Here is a 25367-nt window from a genome sequence, read left to right as displayed (position 1 = left end):
GTTGGCATTGGCCAGAGCTGCTTCATTAGCTGCTGTGGAGACCAGCAGAGCTGCTATCCCCACAGAGGACCAGATGGGCTCTCCTCACAGCGACCAGAAAGGTTTTCCTTCCAGTTGATCTTCCAGGGCTGACTCAGTCAGGGGCACAGCAACAGGAATTGTAGGATGCGGTGAGTGCATGTGGTTACCCCATGACTGGTCTTCCTGGGGAGGAGGAGTTCCACAAATTCATGGCCTGGATTAGGGGGATAGTGGAAAAGGAGGTGCAGGGTGCCAAGGCTTTAGCAGGCACTCCTAGGACCTTTGCCACTCATGGTTCCCAGAAGGGGTCAAAGAAGAGGACCTTGCTGAGAAAAAGAGGGGGGAAAGGAAGCATCTTAACAAGTCCCACCATTCTAAACACAGGCGCACTAAGTCTCCATTCCCCACATGTTTAGTCCTCTGCTCCTCCTCACATATCTCCTCTATAACATCATTGCCCTCCCCTCAGTCATCCCTGATTGATGGCAGGGGCAAGAGTAAGGGGCATAAACACAGGACCAAGGGTCACAGTTCTTTACAAATGGCTACAAGGGCGCCCCTTGTGGGGAGGAAGTGCAAACATAGCAGGAGGTGGCAGCAGTTCTAGGTTTGCTATTAGAGTCCGAGGGCTCCCTTTCCTTGGAGGAGAGAGAGGAGGGAGAGGTCTCAGAGCATGAGCTGGAGGCTCTGCCCCTAAGGGGAGACTTTTCCAATCTGAGTTTTTCCCAGTTTTGGTGGCTAAGGCCAGGAGAATCCTGGAGTTGCCTGAAGAACAGGTTAAGACCACGGAAGGCACGGCTTCCTCTTCTAAGGGAGTTAAAACTGCTTTTCCAGAAGGCCACAAGAAGACGGTCACTATTCCTTTTCCTGGCTCATTTCCAGATCTGTGGAAAGTGGAATGGGCTACCCCCAATAAGCACAAACCTTCACACAAGCTGATCAACTAACACTATCTCTTCCCCACAGTGGGCGATGGATCAGCTGAAGACACCGGCAGTGGATTGGTTTCTGCAAATGTAAGAACATAAGAAGAGCCTGCTGGATCAGGCCAGTGCCCCATCTAGTCCAGCATCCTGTTCTCACAGTGGCCAACCAGATATCCATGGGAAGTCCGCAAGCAGGACCTGAGTACAAGTACACTCTCCCTTCCTGTGGTTTCCAGAAACTATTATTCAAAAGCATACTGCTTCCAGCTCTGGTGGCAGAGCATAACCATTGTGCCTAGTAGCCTCTACCGTTATCCTCCATGAATTTCTCTAACCCTCTTTTACAACCATCCAAGTTGGTGGCCATCACTGCCTCCAATGGGAGGAGGTTCCATAGCAAATATATGCTGTGTGAAGAAGTACTTTCTTTTCTCTGTCCTGAACCGTACAACATTCAGCTTCATCAGATTTCCATGAGCTCAAGTGTTATGAGGGAGAGAGGAAAAGTCCTTTCTATCCACTCTTTCGATGCCATGCAGAACGTTCTCAGCTTCTATCATGTTACCTCTTTCTCTCCTTTTCTTTAAACTAAAAAGCCTCAAATGCTGCAACCTTTCCTTACAGATGAGTCGCTCCATCCCCTTGATCTTCTTGGTTGCCCTTTTTCGAACCTTTTCCAACTCTACAGTATCCTTTTTGAAGTGAGGCAACCAAAACCGTACACAGTATTTATTTATTTATTTATTATTTGATTTATATCCCTCCCTTCCTCCCAGCAGGAGTATTCAAAATGTGGTGGTGCCAGGGATTTGTTTGTTATTATAATACCTGCAGTTTTATTTTGAATACCTTTCTTAAAGATCCTTAGCATGGAATTTGCCTTTTTCACAGCTGCTGTTTACTGGGTCAACAACTTCATTGATCTATCCACTATGACCCCAAGATCTTGTTCCTGGTCAGTCACTGCCAGTTCAGACCACATTAGTGTATATGAGAAATTAAGGGGTTTTTTGCCTCAACATGCCTCAACACTTTACACTTGCTGACATTAAATTGCATTTACCATTTTACCACCCATCCACTCAGTTTGGGACGCTGCTTTCAGAGCTTTCCCCAATCTCTTTTTGTTTTAATGGCCCTGAACAATTTAGCATAATCAGCAGACTTGGCCACCTAACTCTTAACACCTGAGTTGGCTTACCCCTAGCTCTAGATGTTTATGAACAAGTAAAAAAACACAGGTCCCAATACCTATCCTTGAGAGACTCCACTTCCTACATCCCTCCATTGGGAGAACTGCCCATTTATTCCTACTCCCTTCTTTCTGTTTCCTAGCCAGTTCCTGATCCAAAATAATAATAATAATAATAAATTTTTATTTTTCAGCCGCCTATCTGTCCGGGTTAGGGACACTCTAGGCGACGAACAACAAGAATAAAAACAATACATATAGATCAACATAATCAAATTTTAAGCTAAAAAACCATTCATTAATTCAGAACATAAATTAATCTGTCCCAATCTTGTAGCCTGAACAGCCAGGTCTTCAAGGCTCGGCAATAGCTGGACAGGGAGGGAGCATGTCTGAGATCGAAAGGGAGAGAGTTCCAGAGGGTGGGGGCCACAACAGAGAATGCCCTCTCTCTGGTCCGTACCAGCCTAGCTGTTCTCACCGGTGGGACCGAGAGAAGGTCTTGCGAGGCTGATCTCGTCAGGCAGCACCATCGGTGATTCTGGAGGCGCTCCTTCAGATATACTGGGCCGAAACCGTATAGGGTTTTAAAGGTCAACACCAACACCTTGAATTGGGCCCGGTAGACAACTGGTAGCCAGTGAAGATCTAATAACACTGGGGTGATATGATCCCAGCGACGGCTATGCGTAATCAAGCGTGCCGCCGCGTTCTGTACCAGCTGTAATTTCCGGACCGTTTTCAAGGGTGACCCCACGTAGAGCGCATTGCAGTAGTCTAAGCGAGAGGAGACCAGGGCATGTATCACCTGAGGGAGCAGGCGAACAGGAAGATAGGGACACAGTCTCCGTATCAGATGTAATTGATACCAAGCTGCCCGGCTCACTGCTGTAATCTGAGCCTCCATGGACAGCTGGGAGTCAAGTATGACCCCAAGACTGCGGACCTGGTCCTTCAGGGGTAAACTTACCCCATCAAGCATCAGGTCAGTAATTCCTAACCTCCTTTTATCTCCCACAAGTAATACCTCAGTCTTGTCAGGATTCAGCTTCAGCCTATTCTCTCCCATCCATCCACTTACAGATTCTAGGCACTTGGACATGGTATTCACAGCCAACTCCGGTGAGGACTTAAAGGAGAGATAGAGCTGAGTGTCATCTGCGTACTGATGGCACTGCAACCCAAAACTCCTGATGATTGCTCCCAGCGGTTTCACATAGATGTTGAATAGCACGGGAGAGAGGATAGAACCCTGTGGCACTCCACAATGAAGAGGCCAAGGGTCTGAAACCTCATCTCCCAATGCCACCCGTTGCTGCCTATCCGAGAGATAGGAACGGAACCACTGCAAGACAGTGCCTCCTATTCCTAATCCCTCTAGGTGGTTTAAAAGGATACCGTGGTCAACGGTATCGAAAGGACCTCTCCTCTTATTCCATGACTGCAAAGCTTACTCAGGAGTCTTTGGTGAGGTATCTTGTTGAAAGCTTTTTCAAAGTCCAAATACACTATGCCAACTAGATAATCTCTATCTATATGTTTGTTGATATTTTCAAAGAACACAAATAGGTTGGTGAAATAAGACTTACCCTTGCAGAAGCCATGCTTCTCTGCTTCAGCCAAGCTTACTCTTCTATATGCTTGGTTATTTTATCTTTAACAATACTTTCCATCAGTTTTCCTGGGACAGAAGTTAAGCTAACCGGCCTGTAGTTTCTAGGATCCCTCCCCAGATCCCTTTTTTAAAGATTGGTGTTACCTTGGCCACTTTCCAGTCCTCAGAGGAGATCTAAAGGACACATTACATATTTTTATTAGAAGATCAGCTATCTCACATTTGAGTTCTTTGAGAACTTTTGAGTGGATCCCATTCTGGCCTAGCAATTTGTCTGTTTTTATTTTGTCTACTAAGCCTAGACCTTCATCTCTAGTCACCACTATCTGCCGCATTTCCTCAGACATCCTTCTTGCAAAAGTTAGTTCAGGTAGAGGGATCTGCCCTATATTCTCCATTGTGAAGATAGATGCAAATAATTAATTTAACATTTCTGCAGTCTCCTTATCCTAATTTAGCACACCTTTGACTCCCTTGTCGTCCAAGGGTCCAACCACATCCCTATGTGGTCTCCTGCTTTGAATACATTTAAACATTTTGTTGTTGGTTTTTATGTTTTTCGCAGTGTGCTCCACAATTTGTTTTTTAGCATCCCTTACATTTTACCTTTCTTTTGCCAGAGTTTGTGTTCCTTTTTATTTTCCTCATTTGGACAAGACCTTCATTTGAAGGAAGTCTTCTTACCTCTAACTCTGCTCATTAACCACACCAGCATCCTCTTGGCCCTGGTGGTACCTTTCCTGATCTGCAGTATATACTCCACTTTAGCTTCTTATATTGTGATTTTAAATAACTCCTAAGCATTTTGGAGTGATTTGACCCTCTTGACTTTGCCTTTCAACTTTGTTTTTACCAATCCCCTCAATTATAGAAATTTCTTCTTTTGAAGTCAAATGTGACAGTGTTGGATTTTCTTGGCAATTGGCCACTTACATGTATGTTTAATTTAAAAGCACTATGGTCACTACTCCCAACTGGTTTGAGAACACTTACATTTCTACCAGGTCCTGGACACCACTTAAGATTAAGTCCAGGGCCACCATCCCTCTGGTCAGTTCCGTGACCAACTGTTTGGGAACATTCATTTAGGGTATCTAGAAATGTTATCTCTTCATCATTACTGGAACACACATTTAGCCAACTATGTCAGGATAGTTGAAGTCACCCATCGCTACAACATTTCCCAGTTTGGACACTTCCTTGATTTCATTATTATCTCAAGATCCCCCTGAGCATTTTGTTCAGGGGGATGATAGAACATCCTCAGTACTAGATTACCCTTATTTTATTTATTTATTTATTTATTTATTACATTTATATACCGCCCCATAGGGGAAGCTCTCTGGGCGGTTTACAGCAATACCCTTAGAGCTCAGTATCACTACCCACAATGATTCTGTGGAGGAATCTGCCTCTGGGCAGGAAGTTTCTAGCTTGCTGTATTAAGGGTCATCTTTCACGTGTACAGCGACACTACTTCCATGACGCTATTCCAATTTAATTTATATCCAGGGATAACTGTGTCCCACTGTTCTCCATTTCACCAGGTTTCAGTTATGCTCACTACATCCTCTCAGCAGTAGTGTATTGGCAAATTCAGAACTGCAGGGTCCCTTCATGATAGTCACAGCCACACCACTTTCTAAAATTATAGAATAATCTGGCCAAGCTTGAATACTGCTTTCTGCTTCTCTCTGTCACCATGTTTGTCCTTTCTCACTGTCAGAGATACTGCTTGAATTACTGAATTCAGTGTCTGCATGTTTATCTCCTGCTGCTACCAAACTGATTGACAATGCAGATGGGATGCTATCATCAGGATTCATTGTCTCCTCTTCTGCAATTGCAGAATTCTCACTCTCCACAACTTGCCTTGGCTTTTTGAAGTAGGAACTAATAAAGGCTTGCTTGCAATCGACACTCAGTGGTTTAACACACACTCCCTTTTCATGCTGATTGGCTTGCAGGATGCTGGAGACATAGGGATCCTGCTGGGACCTGGCTCCCAAAATGTAAGGAGTCTAAGACCTCCTGGGACCCCAGTGACTACACCCCAGCCTCTAAGACAAAGCACTCCAGTTCTCCCATCTTAGCATGGAGGCTTCTAGCATTAGTGTATAAGCACAGTGTCTGTCTGCAAGAGTCTTTGGCGCTTTTGGTTTGGCCTGTGATACTTTGGCCTGAATTGCTATCCTGTGCCCCTTCACTCACAATGCCAACTTCTAGGCCTACCCCATTTAAATTTTCATCATTTTTATATCTTTATCCCAAAGGAGATATTTGTTCTGAACCAGACCCTCCTCAACTCTTGTTTGATGTTCCCTCTCGTTCAGTTTAACGCTGCCATCTTTTTATTTTAAGTGCCAGCAATCTGGTTCCATGCCCATTCAAGTGGAGCCCATTTCTTCTGTACATGCCTGACTTGTCCCAAAGTGTTCCCTAGTGCCTAACAAATCCAACCCCTCCTCCTGACACCATAGCCTCATCCACGCATTGAGATTACAGACATGAGCCTGTCCAGCTGGCTGTGTATGTGGAACTGGTAACAATTCAGAGAAAGCTGTCTTTCAGAGAGAGTTTTCTCAAACTAATAGAAAGATGGTATTCACTAATAGGCAAAAAACCTTGTGGTTTAAGATATTTTTTTATCAAAGTTTAAAAAGCAGGGAAATTGGGCAGCTATAGTGAATGCACCAGGAGAGCAGGACACCTGACCTTCTGTCTGAGAGATTGTGCTGCCCTACAAATTTGTAAAAATGCAAACACAATTTGGGTTGGTCTTTCACAGTCCAATCCACTTCCTGTGTAGCTTGGAAAAATTTGATAACATGTGCCTCTGAGCATATGGTGAGTGGTGGCAACACCTGCCATCTCCAAAGATGGAGAATTACATTTTTGTATGTTTGTTGGTGTTCTTCTTACTTTGCTTCTTTCCTATGTTACTACTGTTTCTACACAGAATCTGACCTAGAAAATTATATTTCTCTCATTATTCATCGTAGAAATATGTGTCAACTTTATTTTTATTAATTTGAAAGACTTTTTATTGGTCAATGTCATATGATGGCGAAGACAGACTTTTCTGTTTCAAACTGGAGGTTATGCTCTATTTCTATTTTGGACACTTTAACATTTGAATCTGAAACTGCAGTTTGATGTAAAACCAGACTGATTACAATATGTTGCTACTTAAGCAATGAATCTAGCTGTTGGGGAAAAAATTGGCCTGCCCAAGATGCATTTTTTTCAGCCTGCTATGCTTAAGCCACTCCACTTAAGGCATGATCAATTAAAAACATAGAGCACACCTAGAATTTTGCTAGAATATATTTCACCTCCCACTGTTTTGTCTTGTACAAACTAAGATGCTCCTCATGTCCTCTGTCAGTGCCATTATTATACAATTGTTTTTAGAGGGTTTTTTAAGTGTAAATTATGTGAAGTGTTACTTAATTCACATATTCACAGTAACAGAATCAAAAGAAAATGATTTACTATAGGAAACTTCACTAAAATTGCAAAGTAAATCAAATATATTTAAAGTGACTATCTGAACCATATCAATTGTATTAACATTGTTCCTTCATCTCTGCTAAAACAAGACCAGCACAGCACATGTCTTGTTTCTGTTATTTGGGCTGATTGCAGGTGTTGTTACCACTGACTATATGCTCAGAGGCACATGTTACCAAATTCTTGCAAGCTACACAGCAAGTGGATTGAACTGTGAAAGACCAACCCAAATTGTGTTTGCATTTTGACAAATTTGTAGGGCAGTACAGTATCTCAGACAGGAGGTCAGGTTTCCTGCTCCCCTGGTGCATTCACTATAGCTGCCCAATTTCCCTGCTTTTAAAAGTTTGATAGAAATATTTGTTGGCTATAGGTGCGTTTTTAAACCACACCGTTTTTTTGCCTATTAGTGAATGTCTCTTCTTTTTAATCTGGGAGGTAAGAAATGGGATTCTGTGCAAGTTTGCTGGGAATGGATCATTCATTCATTCATTTATTATTTGATTTAAATCCCGCCCTTCCTCCCAGCAGGAGCCCAGAGCGGCAAACAAAAACACTTTAAAACATCATAAAAACAGACATTAAAATACATTAAAACAAACCTTGTAAAGCATTTCTTTAAAAAAGCTTTGACGAATTTAAAAATCATGTTAAAAACATACTGTTTTAAAAACAGGTTTAAAAGTGTATTAACAAGCAATTCCGACACAGAAGCAAACTGGGATAAGGTCTCCACGTAAAAGGCTTGTTGAAAGAGGAAGGTCTTCAACAGGCACTAAAAAAATAACAGAGATGGCGCCTGTCTAATATTTAAGGGTAGGGAGTTCCACAGGGTAGGTGCTGCCTCACTAAAGGTCTGTTTCCTATGTTGTGCAGAACGAACCTCTTGATAAGATGGTATCTGCAGGAGGCCCTCACCTGCAGAGTGCAGTGATTGGCTGGGTATATAAGCGGTAGGACAGTCTTTCAGGTATCCTGGTCCCAAGCTGTTTAGGCTTGGTACACAAAAACTAGAACCTTGAACTTGGCCTGGTAGCAAATGGGCAGCCAGTGCAGTTCTTTCAGCAGCGGGGTGACATGTTGGCGATATCCTGCCCCAGTGAGCAGTCTCGGCGCCACATTTTGCACCAGCTGCACCTTCTGGACCAACCTCAAGGGCAGCCCCACATAGAGCGCATTGCAGTAATACAGCCTATCGGTTACCAACGCATGGACAACAGTGCTCAGGCTGTCCTGGTCCAGAAACGGCCACAGCTGTCTTACCAGCCGAAGCTGGCAAAGATAGATCCAGGAGCACCCCCAGACTACAAATGTGCTCTTTCAGAGGGACAAAGCAGGCAAATGACCAATTAAACAAACTCGGGAACCACCAACCCACAGCACTTCTGTCTTGCTAGGATTCAGCCTCAATTTATTGGCCCTCATCCAGCCCACCACCGAGTCCAGGCAGTGGTCCAGGGCTTGCATGGCCTCTCCCAATTCAGATGTTACAGAGAAATAGAGCTGGGCATCATCAGTGTACTGCTGACACCTCGCTCCAAATCTCCTGATGACTGCTCCCAAGGGCTTCATATAGATGTTAAACCGCATTGGGGACAAGATGGTACCTTGAGGCACCCCACAGCACAACTGCCAGGGGGCCAAAAGACAATCACCCAATGCTATTATCTGAAAGCTACCTTGGAGATAGGATTGGAACCACTGTAAAACAGTGCCTCCAATATCCATGCCAAGTTGGCCCAGAAGGATACCATGGTCAATGGTATCAAAAGCCTGAAAGATCAAGTAAGAGTAACAGGGTCACTCTCTCCCTGTCCTTCTCCCAATAAAGGTCATCCATCAGGGCAACCAAAGCTGATTCAGTCCCATTATCAGGGCCTAAACCCAGACTGAATGGGTCAAGATAATCTGTTTCATCCAAGAGTACTTGCAATTGCTGTGCCACAACCCTCTTTGAAAATAAGCATTTATTTTATTTATTTATTTGTTTGATTTATATCCCTCCGTTCCTCCCAGCAGGAGCCCAGGGCTGCAAATAGAAAAGCTAAAAACAGTTTAAAACATCATAAAAACAAACCTTAAAATACATTAAAACGAAACAACTTTAAGAACATTTTTAAAAACATTTGGATGCTTATTGAGTCCAGTGGGATTTACTCCCCTGCAATTTTGCTTAGGATTGGTGAAACTGACCACAGGGGATGGGTAGGGGATGAGGGGGATGGGAGCAGGCAGGTGGGGGAGGGGAAGGAGGAGGGCAGGTTTAATCATTTGCATGTTTATTGAGTTCATTGTGATTTACTCCCATGCAGTCATATTTAGGATAGGTAAAACTGACCATGGGGAGGAGGGCCTTGAGTGGGCAGGGAAGGAGGGAAAAGGAAGAGGGGAGGGGAGGAAGGGACGGGAAAGGCAGGTCTGATCATTTGCTTGCTTATTGAGTTCAGTGAGATTTACTCCTGTGCAGTCATGTCTAGGATAGGTAAAACTGGCCATGGGAGAGGAGGAGGGGAGGAGAAGAGTAGAGGGAAAGGGAAGAGGGGAGCAGAAGGAGGGGGGAGGGAGGGGGAAGGGGTGAAGGAAGGGGGAAGGTAAGGGCAAAAGGGAGGTGATGGGAGGGAGGAGGAGGGGAGGGCAGGTTTGATCATTTGCATGTTTATTGAGATCAGTGGGATTTACTCCAGTGTAATCATGCTTAGGATAGGTAAAGCTAACCATGTGGGAGGGGGAAGGGGAGGAGGTGGGGAGGGGAAGGAGAAGGAGGGGATTGGAAAGAGGTTGGGAGAGAAAGGGAGGCATGAAGGAAGGGGAAGGGAAGAGGGAGGGGAGGGGAGGAGGAGGAGGGCAGGTTTGATCATTTGCATGCGTTTTGAGTTCAGTGGGATTTACTCCTGTGTAATCATGCTTAGGATAGGTAAAACTGACCTAGGGAGCAGCAGTAATGGGAGGGGGAGGGAGGAGAAGAGATTGGGTGGGTGGGCACTGGGCAGAAGGGGAGCCCCTTTCCTTTCCAAAAAGAAAACATTGTGAACAGTATCATTTTTCATGATTTCCCCCAACTTTTTATTCTACAGCAGGCACATGTAGCCTCCCACCCAAATTTAAACCAAAGCTGTCCCTAGCCACATCCACACCAGACTTTTATTTCACTTTGGGCATTCGTGGCTTCTCTCAAAGAATCCTGGGAAGTGTAGTTAGTGAAAGGTGCTGAGAGTTGCTAGGAGAGGCCCTGTTCCCCTCACAGATCTTCAGTCAGAGTGGCTGACTGTTGAACCACTCCGGCCACTGGAGCTCTGTCCAGGGGAATAGGAGTCTCCTCTCAGCACCCTTCACAAACTACACTTCCCAGGATTCTTTGGGGGTAGCCATGACTATCTAAAGTGAAATAAAGCTCTGGTGTGGGTGTGGCCCCCTGATTAGGCAAATCCAGCAGCTGTGAGTCTGGCTTTTAGAACACTGACAGTTGGTTCTTACTGAGCTTGCCCAACGTTATCATTCAGTTCAATGCTAAATTTCTTAAATTAATTAAAAATCAGCCAGGCATTTTTTTTAACTTGTAAACTGCAGAAGATGAAGGTCAGAGTAGGGGGCAAGGTCAGTAATAAGATTACAGGTACGCTATTAAAATGGCTGATTTTTAATTAATTTCAACAAATTATGAGGCCGCTGACAGGAAAAGTCCAACAGGGATCTGGATTTTTTTTCTCTTGGTTTACATATTTTGAACTTTCAATTCCCTCTGTTTTGTGCATTGCCATGAAAACTTAGAGGGATGTTAAGCAAGCATTTCTGAGTTCAGGACTATAGCTCAGGCAGGCAAGGTTACAAACCTTGAACGTGAAGAACTGTTGGATGGGGAGGAGGAGAAAGAGGTTCCAAATCCTAATTTACTGCTTAATTCAGTATCCCCAGTAAACAATCAAATGATATCCTATGCTCCGACAAATTCCGTTACATTAAAAGCAATTGACTCTGCTGTCACCACTAGACACGTCAGGTTACAGCACTTTGGGCCTAATGTTGTGGTGTCTCCTGCCCCTCTGGTCAAGACATGCAAAAATAGCCCTTTAATGATATCGATACTAAGCCTAAATTCTTTATTGTACAAAAAGTACCTTATTCTTCTGCTGTCTCTTCAAGACAGTGTGGGTTACAATAGCAGCAGCAGCAGCTGCTGCAGCTGCAGGAAGATTGGTCAGGAAGATCAGCCTCTGCCACTGATCACACAAATTAAAAAGAACTTAATGTCACAAATATCAACACAATTATTATCAAGTATCGTGGCAGTACCCAATATTAATTGTGATCAACAGGCTTTGTCCTACAATGCACAACCAGTGACAATTCCGCTAAATATGGCGAATTAATAGCAGTTCTCTCCATTTGCTCATAATTCTATTCTTCTAAGGGTCAAGTGAGAGCAATTTCAACAGAGTCAAGAACTACACATCCAAAAATCAGGGGAGGACGAACATTGCAGTAACACTCCTGATAGGGAACATTCTGAATGGAATGACTACTCTGGTAATGAAGGTTCCAAACTTGTTAAAGAAACAAAGAAACTACAGTTAAAGAAATAATTGTCTTATGTCAGCAAATATTACATGCTAGAAAAAGCAATGGTGGAGCAGCTGAAGGTGCCAGATGTGAATGAACCCATTTCAGCTCTGTTGTCCAAAAATTCCCTGTCTAAAGAAGGGGACTGTCAGTTGAAAGATATAACAGAACACAAACTCGACTTCATGCTAAAGAAAGTACGTGAAGCATCAGCATTGGCCTTACGAGCATCTTGCACAGCATTAGTGTTTGCAAGAGCAGCCTAACTATGGATAGATGACATTTTAAGATTTCCCAGTGAAGATCTCAACTGGTTCAGAAAGGCCTGCTTCAAGATCACAAGGGCAACTACCTTTATGACAGAAGCATCTATAGATGCAACACAATTTTTCCTCCACAGCCATAGCAGTGAAAACTGTGATAAGAACAGTGTGGTGGGAGGCAGATCCAAGTTCTCACCTGAATCTTGCTACAAAGCCTTTTTATCATAAGAAACTATTAGGGGACCAAACTTTGGAGATCTGTTTGGTTGAGATGAAAGATAAGAAAAAAGTGATGCCAAATGCAAACTAAAAGGAAAAGGTGTTTTCATCCATACCAGTCCTCTCATTTCCCAAGATTTGGAACCAGAACTCAGCATTGTAGACCCTACAGACCAGCCTAGGAATGTTGAAGGCTTCACAAGACCACAGAATGCAAATAATAGGTTCTCCAATAACTCCACCACAAGAGGCGGAAAGAGTCAAAAGCATTTCTGACTCATGCCATCAGGTAGGGGGAGATGGGAATCTATGGTTTTGGACAAATGGGTAAAAGAAGCAATACATTATGGATGCAAGATGGAGTTCCAGTTCTTGCATCCAGGCAGATTTATCACTTCCCTGCTTCACAGGTATCAAAAAATTGGAAGCTGATTTCAGCAGCAATAGAACACCTGGAGATAGCACCAATAGATGCATACAATCAGAACAGAGATTCTCAGGAGGCTGTTCACTGCTTTTCATCATTCTGAAGAAAAGGGGTGCTTGGAGGATGGTATTGGATTTAAAATACCTAAACAGGTTTGTAATGTATTTCAAATTCTGAATGGAAACAGATCTCCATTAGAGAAGCGTTCCAACCTCCTGATTACTTCATTTCTATAGACCTAATGGAGGCATATCTACATGTGTCCATACAACCAGACAACCACCAGTTCCTGTGCTTTGCATACATAGATCAACACTGCTAGTGCAAGGCAATGCCTTTTGGACTAGCCTTGGCTCTGAGAGTGTTCACAAAAATAATGGTGACACTGGTGGCCCATCTACATTAGGAAGAAATACATCTGTATCCATATCTTGACGATATTCTAATTCGATCACCATCCCTTCAGGAGGCATACCAAGATCTGAGCAGCATTTTGGCAGCCTTGAAAGAACACAGATTGTTGATAAACACAAAGTAGAGCCATCTGAACCCCTTGGAGAGCCTACAACACCAAGGGGCTCTAATAGATACCAACAAAGAAATCATCTTGTTGTCAAAGGAACAAACAGAAAAAATAATAGCAGTTGTGTCCCGCCTAGTAAAGAAATTCTCAGAAGACTTAATGAATTTAGCCATTAGGAATGCTAGTTAACTTTACAAATAACACCATGGGCAAGGTTTCACACCAGACTATTGCAGTAGATGCTCTTACCCTTTCAGTCACTCATTGCATGCAGTCAACACAAATATGAGCATCACTACAGATCCATTCAGCACTCAAATGGTGGCTGAAGAGGAGCAACATAGCCAAGGGTATCCCATGAGGGAACCTGTTCAAGAAACCATAAGAACAGATGTCAGTCTCTTGGCTGGGGAGCACACTGCAGAGGCCGGACAGTATAGGGCACCTGGACTCAAATGGAGGCCAGCTGAAGCATAAACTGGCTGGAATTGAGAGCAGCAAGGCCAGCATTGCTTCAATTTGCTCTAGCCCTGGATCTAAAGAATGTGCTAATTCAAACTGACAATACTCCAGCAAAAGCACTTATAAATCGTCAGGTAGGCAAGAAATCACGAGCCCTCCAGGCAGAAGCAACTCTCCTATTGCCATAGGCAGAAAGGAACTCATTAGTCTCTGAGCATGTACAGGGAACAGACAATGTGCAAGCAGATTGGCTGAATCATAGGAAATTAATGCCCAGTGAATGACACCTTCATGAAAATACATCACCGTCCACTTCAGGAAGATGCAGGTGGACTGCTTTGCATCAGACAAGAACCACCAACTGAAAAGGTTTTACACACCAGGTTCCAGACATGCAGATAGAAGGCATGGGTATATTACATTGCCGAAGGGTCTGTGCTTTCCCTCCAACACCACGGATTGTGCGAGTACTAAAGAAAGTACAACAAGAGAGAGCATCAATAGTCCTAATAGCTTCATTTTGGCCCAGGAGGCCTTGGTTCTCAGAGATTGTGCCACTAGTGGTTGAACCACCTTAGACTCTACCACTAATCAAGCCTCTCCTGACACAGGGCCCAGTAATCCATCTGCAACCCATTACAACACTGGCTAAACTGTTCAAGCAGCTGAGAGCACAACCAGATGAGTTTTGGGGTACAGAGGCAGATTGACTTCAGTAGCTGGAGTGGGTTGTGAAAGTAATTGGCTGGGGTGCAGGTTTAGGGAAATTGGCCTGATGGGAGAGCCACTTAGAGTCTGGTGTCAGCAAAAGTCCCAAAATAAGTAAGTGTTCCCTTTTGTAAATAATATCCCTTTTGTAAATAATATTAATAAGCATACAAACATAGTTTAAGATATATACTGTCTCTCAATGGTGGTGTCATCTCACACCTGAAGCCTTCCATACACACTACTAGGAGGGTTTAAAAAGTATTCTGTGTGAAGTGATGGCAGCAAAGAATTAAGGAACCTGTTTTTATAGGAAGTGAGGCTGAGGGACCAGGGGAATCCCTGACAAACTCTGATGTATTTCTGCCTTTTCAAGTGATAGGTGGATAATAACCCCACCTGGTGGTGTCCTAATGCCCCTCAGAAACACCTTTAAGGTGAGTACAAGTGGTACCTTCATTTCCCCCTCTCTCTCTGTCAAGTGTGCTCTGCCTATTGTGATGTCTAGCTCTCCTTACCTCTAACTCCACTGTCTGTTGGCCTGTCCTTTGCCCACCAGCCCCAGTGGGCAGCAGCCACCACTGAAGGAGTCAGCACACAAGCAGAGACCTCATTCTCAGTCTAAACCATGCTTTGGAAGATCAAGAACATGATGTCTGAATGCAGCCAAAGTCTAAATGAAAGTCAGTGGAATTTGTGTTCTTTATATACTTTCTTGAGAATCCCCAGTGTATAGTTCTAATATAGCATTTCCTAGCTTTTACATATTAAAGTTTCTTTGTCTGAAATGTGCTTCGTATGTTGTGATAAGATAAAGAAAATGCATCTTAAAAACTAAATATTACTTTTAGCTGAAGCATTTTAAACTGTATTTATAGTTAATACGATTTACTATAGAAAGTCTTTTTTCTTTTAAATAAAATTAGTTGCTGTCATTTGTTTTATAATGGGAATCTCTCCTTCCCCTGCCCCCCACACACACGGAAAGAAAAACCCTTCCCATCCCTGGACTGGTATGCAAACAATATTGTGCTCTGAATGCTGCATTTCAGTTGTTACTCCCACAGGATTAAAAGGAACACTATTCATCTGTCACTCTGCCTTCTAGTATAGGGATATATTTCCAACTCTTGGGTGTTACATAGCAATAATTCAGCAACACAGGCACCATACTGCTTTCATAGTACATTTCATGTTTGAATAAACACTGGAAGGCCAACAACATGAATAGAAGAAAATAGTAACTCAAAAATAGGCGTCTTGCCAGCCAAGCCTGATGCTAGATTCATTTTGGAGAGAGATAAATGACAAAATATTTGACTTTTTAAAAAAATACTGCAAAATTCACAAACAAGATAACTAAAAAATGAATTTAAAACACTACTTCCTAAAATACAGCCTTCCTCTAAGGCCTCATTAATTTGTTATTTGCTTATTAGACAAGGAAGCTATTGATACTAACAGAAGGATTTCTTTGTCTATTTTGATGGTTGTGTGGTAGCTAGACTTCGAAATATGTTGATCTAACAATGGTAACCATAGATAATGGCCAGGCATTGCTCCTGAGGTGATGTACTAGACCGATTTTTCTGTGATTCTGCTCATTAAATGTTTACAGAATCTGCCAGCTTGCAGATTTGCATCAAGTAGAATTTACACTATATTTATTAAAAGCATGCTTTTAGACCCCATGGTTGTGAAAACATGGTTGAAAAGGTGCAGATGGTACCTAAAGGTTTTAGTGTTCAAAGATGGGGCATATTGCTCATGGTCGTATGACATTTCTTTGTATACCTACATCCATATATAATTACAATTTGTTCTTCATCGTTTCTGTGGAGGCGCACAAATGGGTTCTGCATCTGCTCAGAACTTTCTGGAACTAACATCCACAAACTGGCAGGAGATTTGTATTCAAATCTGAGATTCTACGAAACTATGCACATAAATATTTTATTATTTATATGTTAATTATATTTCAGTCAAAGCTCTCATGGTAGCATCCAAAGAGTAGAATAAAATGCAACATAAAATCAAAAATAACATCGTAAAATTATCCAGCTCACACTTCAATGATAAAATAGCCATAATACAGAAGTTGGACGGAAACAAATGCAAAGTTTCTCTTTGTGAGATACTGTATTGAATATGAATGTAAGGAGCAAAGACGGGACTGGGCTATATTTTGGCGGGTTAGGGAGGGCAGTGCTCTACCTGCCATAATAGACCAGTCTCCACTGCTAGAATTCATAGACATGTAATGAAGCTGATTCAGGACAGGCAAAAGAAAGTACTGTTCCATGCAGCTCTTAGTTAAAATATGGAATTCACTCCCACAGGAGGCAGGGATGGCCACCAATTTGAATGGCTTTAAAAGAAGATTTGGCAAATACATTGAGGATAAGGCTATCAATAGCTATAGCTAGTATGGCTGTGCTGTGCCTCCATGGTTTGACGCAGCATGCTTCTGAATACCAGTTGTTAAAAACAGCAGGAAGGGAGAGAACTTTTATTTTATTTTTATTTATTTATTTATTCGATTTATTAGTCGCCCATCTGGCTGGAATACTCAGCCACTCTGAGCGACGTACAAAGCAAAGACATATAAAACATCAGAGCATCAAAAACAACAAGAGCATCAGAACATCAAAACATCAAAGCTAAACAATAAAGACTAAACAATAAGGTAGAGGCAACTAGATTTCACTAATAGGGCTTCTCGCCTGTATAGTCCAAAAGATGTAATTTCAAATGGAAGCTCCAGATATAAGTCTTCCCACTAAAAGCCAATGTGGGTGATAGTCTGTTTGCAAGATCAAAGGCTACATCTCCTCTTGATCTTAGCGGCAACAACTGCAGGGGCGCTTCCCAGCTCTCAGAAGACACCGAAAGATCTTCACAGCAAAAATGGCGTCTTCCAAGGACAGGCCAAAGCATCAGGTCCACCAAGAAGCCACAGTCCCTCTCTGGCTCCAGCCCGGCTCAGTGCCCTCCACTGCAAGAGGCGGCAGCGGTGGCGGCCTGGCGTAGATGGAATATCAAGTCGCGTCCCTGGGTCATACCGATAGCTAGCGTCCGAGTCCAGGTCAAATAACGAGGGAGGCAGTATAGAAGGAAGGGGGGGCTCCCCCGTATTTTACAAGCGTTCTCGTGTGTTGTAGCCTCCTTTTATCAGCGCCAACAGTCTGATTCCCTCTCGGTTCAAGTGGACCCTTTCCTTTTATACAGGCCGGGCATGTCCCAAAATGATGAATGATTATTCATCAAAAAACTTGCACAGAAGATGAAATTGAGCAGTTGTTAGATTGCATGTATTCTACTTCAAATGCAAGAATATGAATTAATGGATGCAAAACTCCTGTTAAAATACTAAGAGGCACAAAGCCAATTATCGTCCCTGCTTTTTCCACTCGACCTTGAGGTGCTGGCAGTATAAATCCACTCTGCAGATGGCAAGTGACGTACCATCAACCTATTTGCAGATGATATTCTGCTCTCTTTAACCAATGGTTATAGAGTGCTGCAGCACATCCATACTATCTTAGAGCAGTAGCAGGATTTAGGCAGTAGCAGGCATGAAATAGGAGAAAATCAAAGTTGTTACATTTCAGCAATTCTTTAATAGTTCAAAGAAGGCTGCAGAAATGGTTGGGTCATGACCTTTGTTATGGAGGAAGTAGTAGTAACAAAGGATTGGAGAAGAGCAATTTGGACAGAAGAGGTTGCAAAAGAACTGCATTCCTAGAAGCACTTATCCATACCATGGTTTGGCAGAAGTGCCACAGTCTAAATGACTATCCTGCCCAAATTTCTTCTCATGTTCCAAGTGTTCCCAATAGAAGTTTCAGAGGTTTGGTTTAAATAATGGCAAGGAATCATTGAACCGTTCATTAACAGGGAAAAGAGGAATAGGATTAATAGAAAAATTTGTATAGACACAGGTCCAATGGAGGACTGGACTTCCTCCACTTGCTGTCATATTGTCAGGCATGTCACCTGAAACAGCTTCTTACTTAGAGTAAAGTACTTAAAAGGGTTGCTAAAAGTGACAAATTTGACAAAATCTGCATGATGAAGTTGCTTTGTTTTCAAGAAGAAAGGTGTTGGGGTTCACACCTGCCTATAATCTCTTTCCATAATCTGAAGGGGACAGACAGTGACAATTTCAATGTTGTGGGATAATTTCATAGATCCATATTCTCAGTGATGCGGCTTTATTAGTACCGTGCTCTAGTGCTATGAACAAATTCTGGTGCTGAGCGTCCACACAATTTTACACATTACCAGAAAAAAATCTATGTTTCGGCAGCATGGGTGTAGTGATCCAGGGTCTCAGGGGGATCATGCTCTGGTGCTTCAGCATCTGGTTAATAAATACAAGGGAGGAACTGGGAGTGCATTATTCACTGCATTTATTGATTTAAAAACGGCCTTCGATTCTATCTCGAGAGAAAGGCTCTGGAATAAGCTAGGTAATTCCAATATTGATACCCGCCTGTTAGTACTAATTCAAGGTCTATACGACAACACATATCTTCGTGTTAGGTGCAATAACATGGGACAGCTAACGAACCCCATTCCCACCTATAAAGGGGTTAAGCAAGGCTGTATCCTGGCCCCGTTATTATTTAATATCTATATAAATCCGGTAGTTTATAGGCTGACTTCAATTATATCACATTCTCCAAAGCTAGCTGATACTCCTAGACCTATTTTGATGTACGCGGATGATATCATGCTAATTTCAAGAACTCCTGTAGGCCTGAAAAGACTGCTTGCTGAGATAGCCAGGTTTTGTTCTGAAGAATCTTTAATGATAAATTACGAAAAAACCAAAGTAATGATTTTTACCAACAAAAGAACAAAACATATTTGGAGGATAAATGGCCACATAATTGATCAAGTCAAAGCATTTAAATATTTGGGACTAACCTTTCAATCTACTGCTAAATGGACCTTACACACGAAATTAGCCATCATAAATGCAAAAAGAACTGTCAAAGCCTTGTTATCTTTTTATTATAACAAAGGAGGCCAAATCCCCACTGCAGCCATTAAAGTCTTCAAAGCAAAAATAATTCCCCAATTGCTATATGGCTCACAAGGAACTACTGGTGAGAACTTTGCACCCTTGGAAGCAGTCCAGAATACTTTTCTAAGGTCCATACTTGCAGTTCCTACTTGTGTCCCTAGCTTTATTTTAAGAATGGAAACAGGACTACCTTCAATAGAAGCACGAATTTGGTGCCTTAGAATTAACAGCTGGCTGAAATTGATATTTACCCCAATAGGATTGGTTCTGCATATACTCCAGGATAATTTTCATTCATTATGGGAAAAGACGATTATTGATAAAATAACGAAACTGGGGTTCTCAATTCCTGAAATTACATTAATGGGTTTTCTAAAAGCTAAAGAGCTCATTACTCAACAAGTTAAAGATGTGGATCTCCAGCAACATTTGATGCTGGTAAAAAAACATATCCATAATAGCAATCCCCAGCTCGCTAGGTCTTATCTATCCAACCTATCTCTACCGAAATTCTGTAAGGCGTTCACGTTGGCAAGATTAAACTGCTTACCGTCTGCGGTTTTAGAAGGTAGATTCAAAAAAATACCCTATAGTGACAGGAAATGTCCCTGTGGTGACGGTGAGATAGAATCATTAACCCATGTCCTACTTCACTCTCCGTAATATTGTGAGGCTAGATATCACCTAATTAGTCCTTTACTTTCTCATCTCCCTGGAAGAAGCGATGCCTTCTATGTGGATTTCCTTCTTGCAGATCGACAAGTATATGTAACCGAAGCCGTAGCTAAATATTGTGCTGCAGCTGTTGCCTCTAGGAAAATTCTAACCTCAGTCATTTAAAATTTTAACTTTGTAATTGTGTTTTAAAAGTATATTTATATTTGTATAATTTTTGCTATGTTTGCTTTGGTTGATGACTGTAATAAACTTGACTTGACTTGACTTGACACCTGCCTATAATCTCTTTCCATGATCTGAAGGGGACAGACAGTGACAATTTCAATGTTGTGGGATAATTTCATAGATCCATATTCTCAGTGATGCTGCTTTATTAGTACCGTGCTCTAGTGCTATGAACAAATTCTGGTGCTGAGCGTCCACACAATTTTACACATTACCAGAAAAAATCTATGTTTCGGCAGCATGGGTGTAGTGATCCAGGGTCTCAGGGGGGTCTTTGACCTTTTACTTTGTTGGGATCAGGGTCCCGGCAGGGTTCCTTTGACACCAGCATCCTACAAGCCAATCAGCATGAAAGGGTGTGTGTTGGCCACTGAGAAAAGTCTTCTAACATGCTTTCTTCTCATTTGATACTGATTGGAGCCAATCACAGTGAAAGGAGGTGAGTCAGCCACAGAGAAGGCTATTCTCAGTAGCTAACACATTCCCCTTTCATGCTGATTAGCTCCTACGGATGTCTGTTTTTGTGGAAGAAGGCATTAACAAGGATAGAAAAGCAGATTCAAACCTGGCCCAATTATGCTGTAATTAACTAATAGGCAAAAAAAACTTGTGGTTTAAGAACGTACCTATAGCCAACAAATATTTCTATCAAACTTTTAAAAGCAGCAAAATTGGGCAGCTATAATGAATGCACTAGGGGAGCAGGAGACCTGACCTCTCTATTGGTTGTTGTTGTTGTTGTTGTTGTTGTTATGTACCTCCAAGTCGACTTATGGCTACCCTATGAATCAGCGACCTCCAAGAGCATCTGTCATGAACCACCCTGTTCAGATATTGTAAGTTCAGGTCTGTGGCTTCCTTTATGGAATCAATGTTTGGCCTTCCTATTTTTCTCCTCCCATCTGTTTTTCCCAACATTACTGTATTATTGTCTTTTCTAGTGAATCATGTCTTCTCATGATGTGTCCAAAGTATGATAACCTCAGTTTCATCATTTTAGCTTCTAGTGATAGTTCTGGTTTAATTTGTTCTAACACCCAATTATTTGTCTTTTTTGCAGTTCATTGATAATCCTTGACAAGTTCAATGTCCTCATTGTCAACTGTAACTGCCCTACAAATTTGTCAAAATGTGAACACAATTTGGGTTGGTCTGTCACAGTCCAATCCAGCTTAGAAGAATTTGGTAGAATTTGGCCTCAGCATATGGTGGATGGTGGCAACACCTGCAGTCAGCCTGAATCACAGACACAAGACATGTGCTGTGCTGATCTTGTTTTGGCAGGGAGGAAGCAACAATATGAAGACTGTTGATACAGTTCAGATGGTCACTTTGAATATGTTTGATTTACTTTGCAATTTTAGTCAAGTTTCCTGTGGCAAATTGTTTTCTTCTGCTTCTGTTTCTATGAATATGTGAAGTACAGCAACACCTTGCATAATTTACACTAAAAAACAACAATTTACCTGAAAAGAAATTATGGATTAATGGCACTGACTGTTCTGCAGAATAGCCAGTCTCCAGTGGACATCAAGAGTATCTTAGTTTGCACAAGATAAAACAGTTGGAGGTGAAATATATTCTAGCAAATAACTAGGTGTACACTATGTTTTAATTGACCATGGCCACCCTTCCTTAAGTGGAGTGGTTTAAGGCTAAACACATGCATCTCAGGCAGGGCGATTTTGTTTTTTTCCAACAGCTAGATTCATTGCTTAAATAGCAACATATTATAATCAGTCTAATTTTACGTGAGAGCTGCAGTTTCAGATTCGACTGTTAATGCACCCAAAATAGAAATAGAATATAACCTCCAGTTTGAAACACAAAAGGCTGCATGCACCATCATATGACAGTGACCAAGAAAAAGGCTTTGAAATTAAGAAAAATAAATATAACACAGATTTGTAGGATGATTAATGAAAGAAATATAATTGTCGAGGTTAGATTCTCTGTAGAAACAGTAGTAACACAGGAAAGAAGTAAAGTAAGAAGAACTCCAGTAAACGTACAGAAATGTCATTCTCCATCTTTGGAGATGGCAGGTGTTGCCACCACTCACTGTGTGCTCAGAGGCACATGTTACCAAAGTCTTCCAAGCTACACAGGGAGTGGATTGAACTGTGAAAGACCAACCCAAATTGTGTTTGCATTTTTACAAATTTGTAGGGCAGTACAGTATCTCAGAGAGGAGCTCAAGTGTCCTACTTCCCTGGTGCATTCACATTAGCTGCCTGATTTCCCTGTTTTTTAAAGTTCAATAGAAATATCTGTTGGCTATAGGTAAGTTTTTAAACCACAAGGGCTTTTTGCCTATTAGTGAATTTCTCTACCCCTTAATCCGGGAGGTAAGAAATGGGATCCTGTGCAAATGAGCTGAGAATGGATTTATTATTTGCATGTTTATTGAGTTCAGTAGGATCTCCTCACCAGAAATCATTCTAACAATAGGTGAAACTGACCTGGGGGAGGAGGAGGCAGGGAGGGAGGGAAAAGTCCGGTTTGATCATTTGCATTCTTATTGAATTCAATGGGATATACCCCATGCAATCATGCTTAGGATAGGTGAAACTGACCATGAAGGAGGAAGTGAGGGGGAGGAGGGAAGGAGAGAGAGAGGGAGGGAAAATATAGGTTTGATCATTTTCATGCTCATTGAGTTCAGTGGGATTTACACCTGTGCAATCATGCCTAGGATAGGTGAAGCTGACCAGGTGAAGATGCAGGGAGGAGGGAAGGAAGAGCAGGGTTACGGAAGAAGGTGGAGGGAAGAGGGGAGGAGATTACGTGGGTGGTCACTGGGCAGAGGGAAAGCCCCTTTCCTTTCCAAAAGGAAAACATTGTTAACACTATCATTTTCGGGGTTTCCCCCCACCCTTTTTATTCTACAGCAGACACATGTAGTCTCCCACCCAAATTTAAACCAAAGCTGTCCCTGGCCACATACTAACCCAACATTTATTCCACTTTAAACAGTCATGCTTTCCCCCAAAGAATCCTGGGAAGTGTAGTTTGTAAAGGGTGCTGGGAGTTGTTAGGAGGCGCCCTATTCCCCTCACAGAGTTACAGTTCCCAGAATTCTGTGAGTAGAGGGGCTGACTGTTAAACCACTCTGGTCACTGGATCTCTGTCGGGAATAGAAGAGTCCTAACAACTCTCAGCACCCTTCACAAACTACATTTCCCAGGATTCTTTGCAGGAAGCCATGACGGTTCAAAGTGGAATAAATGTCTGGTGCTGGTATTATCCCAAGCAGTCTGGCTTTTAGAACACTGTCAGTTGCTTCTTACTGAGCATGCCTGCTCTGTCATAGACTTCAGTGTTAATTTTCTTAAATTCATTAAAAATCTGCCATGCACTTTTTTAACTTTTAAACTGCAGAAGATGAAGGTCAGCGTATGGGGCAAGGTCAATAATAGGACTACAAGTACTCTGTGAACATGGCTGATTTTTAATTAGTTGCTACAATTTATGAGACCACTGACAGAAAACAGACCAACAGGGCTCTGGATTATTTTACTCTTGTTTTAGACTTTGAACTCTGGATTCTCTCTTGAATGTTTTGTGTATCACCATGAAGACTTAGAGGTTTGTTAAGTAAGTGTTTCTGAGTTCAGTTTTGTTACATTGTTTTGAAATGGGAAGCAGCAGAATGGCATGGGGGTATTTTCAATTTAACATTGTGGAAGTGAAAAATTCATCGTGGCTATAGTATACAACCACTCTAATGGCTGTATTATTTTAGAAGGTTGTATAATCTTAGAGGGGGTGTGGCTATGAGGGGGCCTGAAGACACCCTGCGCTTCTGCATTTGCCACTACCCTACTGTTTGGCAGGGGACTCTGCCCAAATAGAGTTCCCTATATGTACTCAATGTATGTGCACTATATTGAAGTCAGTATATAATGATTTTGTTTTTTTTACATCTCATATTCTGGTTTAGCATGACCACTACTATAATGTGTGAAACAACCTCACATGGGTTGGGATGTTGTTCTTCCAACGAAATAGGATTTGGGATTACATTTATGAAAGGAAAGGCAATTTCTCTTAAGTAGTGTTTAAATAATGGTAAAACCTTTTCCTGTGAGTTGTAGGAAACAATAATTGAAAATAAGGTTTTGGTCTGATCAAAGCAAAGAAGGATGAGACTTCTTTCCCCCAGTGGCCTGGATTTTATTTGCTAATGCTAACAACCATTTCCAAGGCTTTGTCAGACTTCTAACTTCTTTTTCTATCATTGTCAGATGGCATTATTTAAAGTCTGTTCATCCACTTGTGTGGGATTTATATGCTATAATATACAGCAACAATGACAAGAGGACTGTTATACTGGGGGTGTTATTCAAAGCACTGCTGATTCTCATAGGCTGCAGACATCTGTAGAAAAAACATTGTGCTGTTCACAGCATCTGGCAATGGGAATCCTTATGAAAACCAAATCAAACAACGTTTTGCAAGAAGAAAAAGGATGCACACATTACATCCGCTTTGAAATAATTAAAAATATTTATATGCCAGCCATGTCAGTTGGTATCAAATGCTATGAACTCTTTTATACAATAATTGTAATGCTATCTTCAGATTGATTGTAGTTATACAAGTTCCAAAATGGTTAATAACTCTATAAACGAAAGGGCCAGTGGCTAGCAATGTAACATTGTTGCACTCTGCATCCTACAGCTGATGTGTGAGGCAGATTTCTCTCCCTGAAAGTTTAACACTCAAAGTAAAGAAGATATGTTACTTGGCATCAAGAGTCAGCTCCGTTGAGCACCTATTGAGACACATGCCCCAGCCAGGGGCCCATTGCTGACTGCAGAACCCCCTAACCCTGCTTCTCCTCCTTGTGGCTGCCGCCTGTTCACCCACCCTCTCCAAGTCTGCAAGTAGAGATGAGATCAAGATGAAGGAGTCATCTCCACTTGCAGATTGGGCCTCTGAGGGAGAAAGACAATGAATGGGCAGCAGTGACAGTGTCAAGGTTTTTAAGGATGGGGCTTATT

The 25367-nt window shown here is 42.1% G+C and overlaps 1 protein-coding gene and 1 long non-coding RNA gene across 2 annotated transcripts in view; both read left to right on the top strand.

Annotated features, from left to right (window-relative positions):
- SUPT3H (SPT3 homolog, SAGA and STAGA complex component) overlaps positions 1-25367 on the top strand; it is a 390566-nt gene that overhangs the window by 253380 nt on the left and 111819 nt on the right. The gene's annotated exons all lie outside the window — the stretch shown is intronic.
- Positions 986-1987, top strand: LOC133384247 (uncharacterized). The gene is made up of 3 exons (XR_009762467.1): positions 986-1037; positions 1572-1634; positions 1839-1987. It is a non-coding gene; the product is annotated as an uncharacterized LOC133384247 (long non-coding RNA).

This window comes from Rhineura floridana, chromosome 4 (assembly GCF_030035675.1).
Source record: "Rhineura floridana isolate rRhiFlo1 chromosome 4, rRhiFlo1.hap2, whole genome shotgun sequence".
In the NCBI taxonomy this organism is placed as follows: domain Eukaryota; kingdom Metazoa; phylum Chordata; class Lepidosauria; order Squamata; family Rhineuridae; genus Rhineura; species Rhineura floridana.
The sequence above is the reverse complement of the archived record's forward strand: the minus strand, read 5'-3'. Positions and strand labels throughout refer to the sequence as shown.